This window comes from Mus caroli, chromosome 9, assembly GCF_900094665.2.
Source record: "Mus caroli chromosome 9, CAROLI_EIJ_v1.1, whole genome shotgun sequence".
NCBI lineage: Eukaryota > Metazoa > Chordata > Mammalia > Rodentia > Muridae > Mus > Mus caroli.
The window spans coordinates 101,126,388-101,133,176 of NC_034578.1; the positions used below are offsets into that span (position 1 = coordinate 101,126,388).

The 6,789-nt window shown below is 44.3% G+C and overlaps 1 protein-coding gene across 2 annotated transcripts in view; it reads right to left on the minus strand.

Moving 5' to 3' along the window:
* Col6a6 (collagen type VI alpha 6 chain) overlaps nt 1-6,789 on the minus strand; it is a 141,267-nt gene that overhangs the window by 51,759 nt on the left and 82,719 nt on the right. The window lies entirely within an intron of this gene.

A 6,789-nucleotide genomic window follows, 5' to 3' on the forward strand; every position in this document is an offset into this window, starting at 1 on the left:
GTTAGGGTTTAAGGTGCCCTTTTAATCAATAGGCAATGACATATCCTATCTGACTTGATCATTTAGTGAACTCAGAATAAAACTCACATCTGGGTTCACAAAATTCAACAGCCGCAAGACAATATCTTGCTGCAAACTCATGAAAAATGTTTGGACAGGCCAGTATTGCTAAGTGTATTTCAGAATCTGTTGTCATCTAAGAAGTAAAGGAGTGTGCACGGGGAAATGTCTCATTTCTTTCAAACAAGAATAAACCATCTTCAAGGCCCAAATTCTCTGTCAGAGGAAAAAAGGAAGTCATGTTCAAAGGGCTGGAAAGATGGCTCAGAGTCCAAGAGCATTTGCTGGTCTTACAGAGGACCCAGCCCCCACATCAGGCAGCTCACAGCTGCCTACAACTCCAGTTCTAGGGGTCAAACATCCCTTTCTGGCATTGACAGGCATCTGCATACATGTGGTACACATACGTTCACACACTCACACATATGCATGCACTTTTTATAAGTTTAATAAGAATCTGTTCCTTTTTTACACAATAAACTGTTACCATTCAGGATAACTCATTGTCAGTCTGAAAGACATCCACCAGCAGATCATTTCATTCAGGAAACCATGTGCTAGACTTTAAAAGTTAATAGATGTGGGACTCCCCCGACCAGTACACACACATACCCTGAGTCTTTGACCTCAGGAAACCCATACTCTTCAGAGGGAGGAGGGATAAATACTACAAGCATTTACAAGGCAGAGCACAGCACATGCCCAAGGATGGGAAGACAGTTTCAAAGACAGAGATTACATCCAGTTGGCCAGATGTGAAATTCTCCCAGAGGAAGAGATTTGGAGATTGGCTTCGGGGATATATGTTCAACTCTTTCCATCAGGGACGCAGCCTGGGTAATAAAGTAAAGGCAGGAAAACTGGAGGCCTGGTAGACACTGGCAACAGGGATAAGAGATGAGAAGGGAGCTGTGGGGTCACTAGGCTGACAGGCTTGTCCCACACTCAGCAGTAGTAGCCCCTGGGGGCTGTGGTGCAGTTAACACACATGGTTGGACCAGGTTTCCAGTGAGTACAGTTAGTTGGTGTAGAGGAGAGGAGAAGAATGTTATATTCTAGCAAAACAAAAAAAATCACCTGTAGATTTTTAAGGGCTGCAGAACAGAGCTTCACACAGAGGATTTTTTGACATTTGCTCCTGTTTGGTTTTTGTATGTATTGTGTATATGGATGCACATATGTGTGGGCACACAGATACCAGAGGACATCCCTTAGGTGTCATTTACCTTGCGTTTTGAGACAGGGTCTTTCCATTGGCCTGAAGCTCACCAATAAGGCTGGGCTGGATATCAGGCCCACAAGTACCAGCCTTGCCTTCCCAGTGCTGGGAGCGAAAGGGTCCAGCACCACACCTGGCTGTGTTCTGTGGACTCTGCCTCAGTTCCTCAGGGTTGCCTGCAAGCACCACCTGGCCCATCTCTCCCACTCTGCTCCCATGGGACCTTAAGATCTGATTTTGAGGGGCTGGAGAGATGGCTCAGTGGTTAAAAGCACTGACTGTTCTTCTAGAGGTCCTGAGTGCAAAGTCCAGCAATACCATCTCTAATGGGATCCGATGCCCTCTTCTGGTGTGTCTGAAGACAGCTACAGTGTGTACTCATATACATAAAATAAATAAAATCTAAAAAACAACTACAACAAAAAACCAAAACCAAAAAAAAAACAAAAAAAGAAAGATCTGATTTTGAAAAAGTTCAATGACATGAGTCACCATATCTCTGCTGTTCCTGCTCTGTCCAAGGCTTGGGAGCTGGCATGGTGGACAAAAACTGACTCCTGTCCCTAGTCAAGGAGGTTTAGGCCCTAATAGGAGAGACCAAGCTTGACATCTAAGGTTATGTAAGTGACAGGAACAAACCCAGAAGTGGCCACTCAGGACTCATGCTGCTAGAAACTACAAAGTCATGGGAGAGAGACCTTGGCAGATATGAGACACGGAAAGCAGGCAAGGAATTAGGACAAGCGATTTTGCAGCTTTTGTCTAACACTTTCAAGTGGTTTACATGGGAAAGATAATCCCGGGCTATTAGAAGGGTACGCTCAAAGGCTGACTGGGGTCTGGTCACACACCCAGAGATCCTGACTCCTCTTTAAAGTAAATGTGAGTAGATACAGCAAGGAAGGAAAGCACCCTCAGGGGACCAGAGGGAAAACAAGGCTGTAAGACAGACTCACTAGTTCCATAGTTCCCACAGCCTGGCTTTCTGGGTACTTATGAGAACTATCTGGGTAGATATGACTAATTTGGGTCAGAAAGTCACTAGCAAATAGGCAGGGTGTTAACGGCAGCTACCCATGAATCCTAAGTGTTACTGGCAGGCTCATGCCCAACATTGCTGCCTTGGAGTTCTCTAGGAGGCCTGTAAAGAGGTACCTAGAAGGATGAATGGACAATACCATAAAAACAATCTGGGCCAAACTAGGATGAAAGCCTGCGTTTGTTCGAGGCTACAGTTGCTTCTCATTACCTCTGGCAGCGGATTCCAATTCTCAGGACAGTCTGGTTCAGAGAGCACCAACTCTTCCCATTTCCCCCCAGTGCCCCAGGGCTGTGCTTTCTGGCTGCTTCTCCTGCCCATGGTCCAGGCTAGTATCTTGGCTTTACTTGGGTAAGAGCTTGTTCACTGGGCAGGCCTGTCTCCCTTTCCATCAGTTGCCTTAAAATAGAAGAGGGGTTTACCACCTCTTCTTCCTTTCCAGGAAGCATCTAACAAAGCCTGGGGACATCTCTTGTCAGGGATGTTGTTGGCACCCAGTGAGCTGAGGTCAGGGGAGACATGAGTGTCTGTCTGTGCATGACACAGCCATTCCCTATAAGCAATGCTTCAAACAAAGTGGAGAGACTTTGCTACGGTTTACTCCAAGGTTCTTATTTGCTGAAGAGAACGCTTGTTTGAGTTCTTAGCTCTAGGGCTCAGGCTCATTGATGGTGTTCAGTGTTTGTCAAGTGAATAGAGATGAGATTGGGTTAGCTGGAACCCCTTTCCCTGCTTGCCATCCTCAGCCCCCACTACTGGCCACTCTCTAACCACTTGTCAATTCAGCAGCATATTGCACTAAGGATTCCTCAATGTTCTTCACGCAGATACATATTTTGTGGGTAAAGTGCTGGTAATGGAACAGAGAGTTTTGGACATGAGACAAGGACACAGCCTCAGAGTTACACCCTCAGTCCAGTGTCTACCTATCCTTTACATAGGATATTTTATAAATGGCTTATTTTTTTCTTAAAGAAGAATAACTTCTTGCGATGATTAAAAAAATAAATCCTTACTTAATATTTGAATACAGATCAAGCAAAAACGTCAAATCATCCCAAATCCTCCCTAAAGATATAAACATTAGCAGGGTGGGAGAGATGACTCAGAGCACTTGCTGCTCATATAGAGGACCCAGGTTCAGTTCCCAACACCCACATGGTAGCTCACAACGACCTGTAGATACAGGGAAGACGATCCTTCTTCACCTCTGAGGATATCAGGCATAGGTGCACATACATACATACATACATACATACAGACAACACTCAAACACTTAAAAAGTATCTAGAAAAACAAAGTAGTCATTAGCTTTTGATAGTCACGATTCCTGCCCTGATGAGATTTTTCTGGTAGCATTCTACACAATGGTACTTTTATTGGAAAGGGGGGGGGGGTCACATGATTATCCATTTAAAATTTCAGTGTTGAACTGGAGAGTTGGGTCAGTGCTTGTTGCTCTCCCACAGGATCCAGGTTCAGTTCCCAGCACTCACATGGCAGCTTACAGCCATTTGTACCTCTAGTCCTAGGGGATCCAATGCCCTCTGTTGACATCCCTGGGCACTGCATGAAAGGGTGCAGAGACATACAAAATACTCATATGTATTAAAAAGAAATAAAATCTTACAAATATAAGTATTACATTTAGCTTCTCCTGATTAGGAAAGTAAAAATAAGGAACCAGGAGCCCAGTGGTGCCATCTTGGCTACCCTGCCAATCTCACTTCCTTTTGCCTTCCTGTGCTCCTTGAGGTCTACCAGTTGGCACTGTTGTCCTGTCAATTCTTGAAGCTTTTACTCAGAGCAAAAATTTGGGCTTAGGTTCTTTCAGACTTGAATGGTTTGCCAGAGTCTCTCTTTCTGCCCAGTCACTCTTCTAATGGGAAAGAGGCGGGAGGGGGGTTAACTTGCCATTTGGACCTGATTATCCCCACTTTCCTTTATGGTTTGATTAGTTAATCATTGGATTCATTGGCAACAAAGATTGGCCATCTTTGGAAGGGACCCTGTAGACTGAAAACCTCTGGGGAGGTGGGGTGATACATGGAGACACTGTCTAAAACTACCTTGGGGTCAAGAGAAGTCTTATATCTTCCACCAACTTTTGGCATTTGGGGGATATCCTTGGGATTCACTTGAAGCCCTCCAGGTCCCAGTGTATCTGCCATAATCTCCACTGACTCCCTGTCCCCTCGCTGTTCACAGCCTCCCTGGCCTCAGTTTCTGGTCACCAGTGATCCAAACAAAATACAATACAGTGTCACTCCATTCTCTATTGTGTCCTCTGCTCAGTGGGATGTACGGGGCTGTCCACTGATCCTCTCAGAATCGACATTTCAAATCTGCAGAGCTGTGTTTACCAGTTCTTTCTGGATGGTGAAGTGACTGAGAGAAATCTGATCTTGACTTCATAGCTAAGCAGCAGGTGAACTTCCTCTCTGTAGTCCACATGCAAAGCTAGTTGTCTGGTGTCAGTCCTTGTCTGTGGCTGGAAGGTGGGCTCACCGAGGCTTTTTACTTTATTTTGCTGAGTTGTACAAAAGAGGACTATAGCTGAGGCTGTACCCCTGCTTTGTCATTTGTCAATAGTCCTGCTTTGACTCCTGCATGACCCAGAGGCACCCATCACCAATGTGGGGACCTCCTCCTTGGAAGCTGTGTGGCATGATAGGACCTCTAGGGGTAGGGGGGCACAAAACAATAAATACACATTCCTTCACACCAGGACTTCCTGGGTTGATATTTTTAACACTGAAAATGTTTTGCAGGGGGATGTAAGCCTGCAAGAATGCCCTTCCAGAAAGCTAAGAGCAGAGGATAAATACTCCCTCATCTGCATATGCATCAAAGCAACATTAGCAAAGCAAAGTCGGTTGCTAACAATCTCACTCTGTGCAGTTTGAATGTAATCTCAGCTCCTATTTCCATTTCTATCTGCATGAAGAACATGGGTGTGCTTCCAGATGCAAGAACACTTTCCTGGCGGAGTCTAATAGCTAGTTTCATAAACTACTTCTGCCCAGAAAACACAATACCTCCCCGACTGCCACCTACTCAACTAGTTTTTATTTGTGCTCAATTTTAAGACATTTTTCATTTTGAGGAACGGGGTGAGCAGGCTGGATAGCTAAACAAAGAATGGAAAAGAAAATGCTGGGAAATGAGACAAAATTGGTATAATTTAGACTCTAACGCAGGTGTGGAAGTGAATTCCTTCAAATAATCTCTTATTGGATAAAGGCTTTCTATTTGGAATCTCTGTGCTTTTCTAAGCAGTCACACATGGAATGTTTTAAAGTGTGTATTTAAACAAAGCCAATAAAATATACTAAGAACAAAATAAAACTGCCCCTCCCCCCAGTGGATTGCACAATGTGCTGGCTAGTTTTTGTCAACTTGACACAAATCTGGGAAGAGGCTATTTTAATTGAGGAAATGCCTCCATAAGATTGGCCTGCAGGCAAGTCTGTGGGGAATTGTCTTGATTCGTGATTGATGTAGGAGGACCCAGCTCTGGTGCCACCACTGCTGGACAGGGGGTACTAGGTAAGAAAGCAGGCTAAGCAAGCGAAGAGGAGCAATTCAGTAAGCAGCATGCCTCCTTGGATTCTGCTTCAGGTCAGTGTCTGCCTTGAGTTCCTGCCCTGACTTGCCTTAGTCATGGTGTGTGAGTTGTGAGTTGAGATAAACTGTATCTTCCCCAAGTTGCCTTTGGTCGTGGTGTTGTATTCTACCACAGTACCAGTGAAAAACTGTAACATAAAAACAAAAANACTAGGCCTTTAGGCCCAGGCTTGAGAATGTGACCTTTGTGACTCAAGGCTCCAAGGCATGTTAATCATAAAACAGATAGTGACATTCCTCTACCTACCTGCTTCCTGGGTTCAGGGAGTATTTGTTCAAAAAAAAAAAAAAAAAAAAAAAAGGTCACCCTGACAGTTCCTGGAACCCGCTATGCAAATGTGCTATTGTTAGAGGCTCATAGAAACTGTCTTGAGAAATAACTACACAATTATCAGGTATTTTTTTTCCTTGTGACTTTCCACTTCCCCACTTCCTTGTGACTCTTAACTGGTATTTTTGGTATTTTTCAATAACGCCCTCCCCACCCCCCTTGAGTTATAGATTTTTCCTTTAAATACCCCCTTCCCCAGCTACTTGGGGTCCACAGTCCTCTACCCCTGAGTGTGGGCCCGTACGACTGTGGGCCCCAGAGCGCGCCTGAAATAAAAGTCCTCTTGCAGTTTACATCAAGGCCAGTTTTTTTTTTTTTTTTTTTTTTTTAATGCTTAAGAATTTTTATTTTAGACAATGAGTTACATTTTCTCCTTTTAGGTTTGGAAAAGTCTTATATGGATGAGCTTGGGGGCCTGAAGAGAAAGTTCCCTTTAGCGGGCAGAGAACAGCCTTTCAGTGTCTAAGTCTTTTGATTTCAAGAGAAAAAAAAAATCACTTCATCTTTGTACCA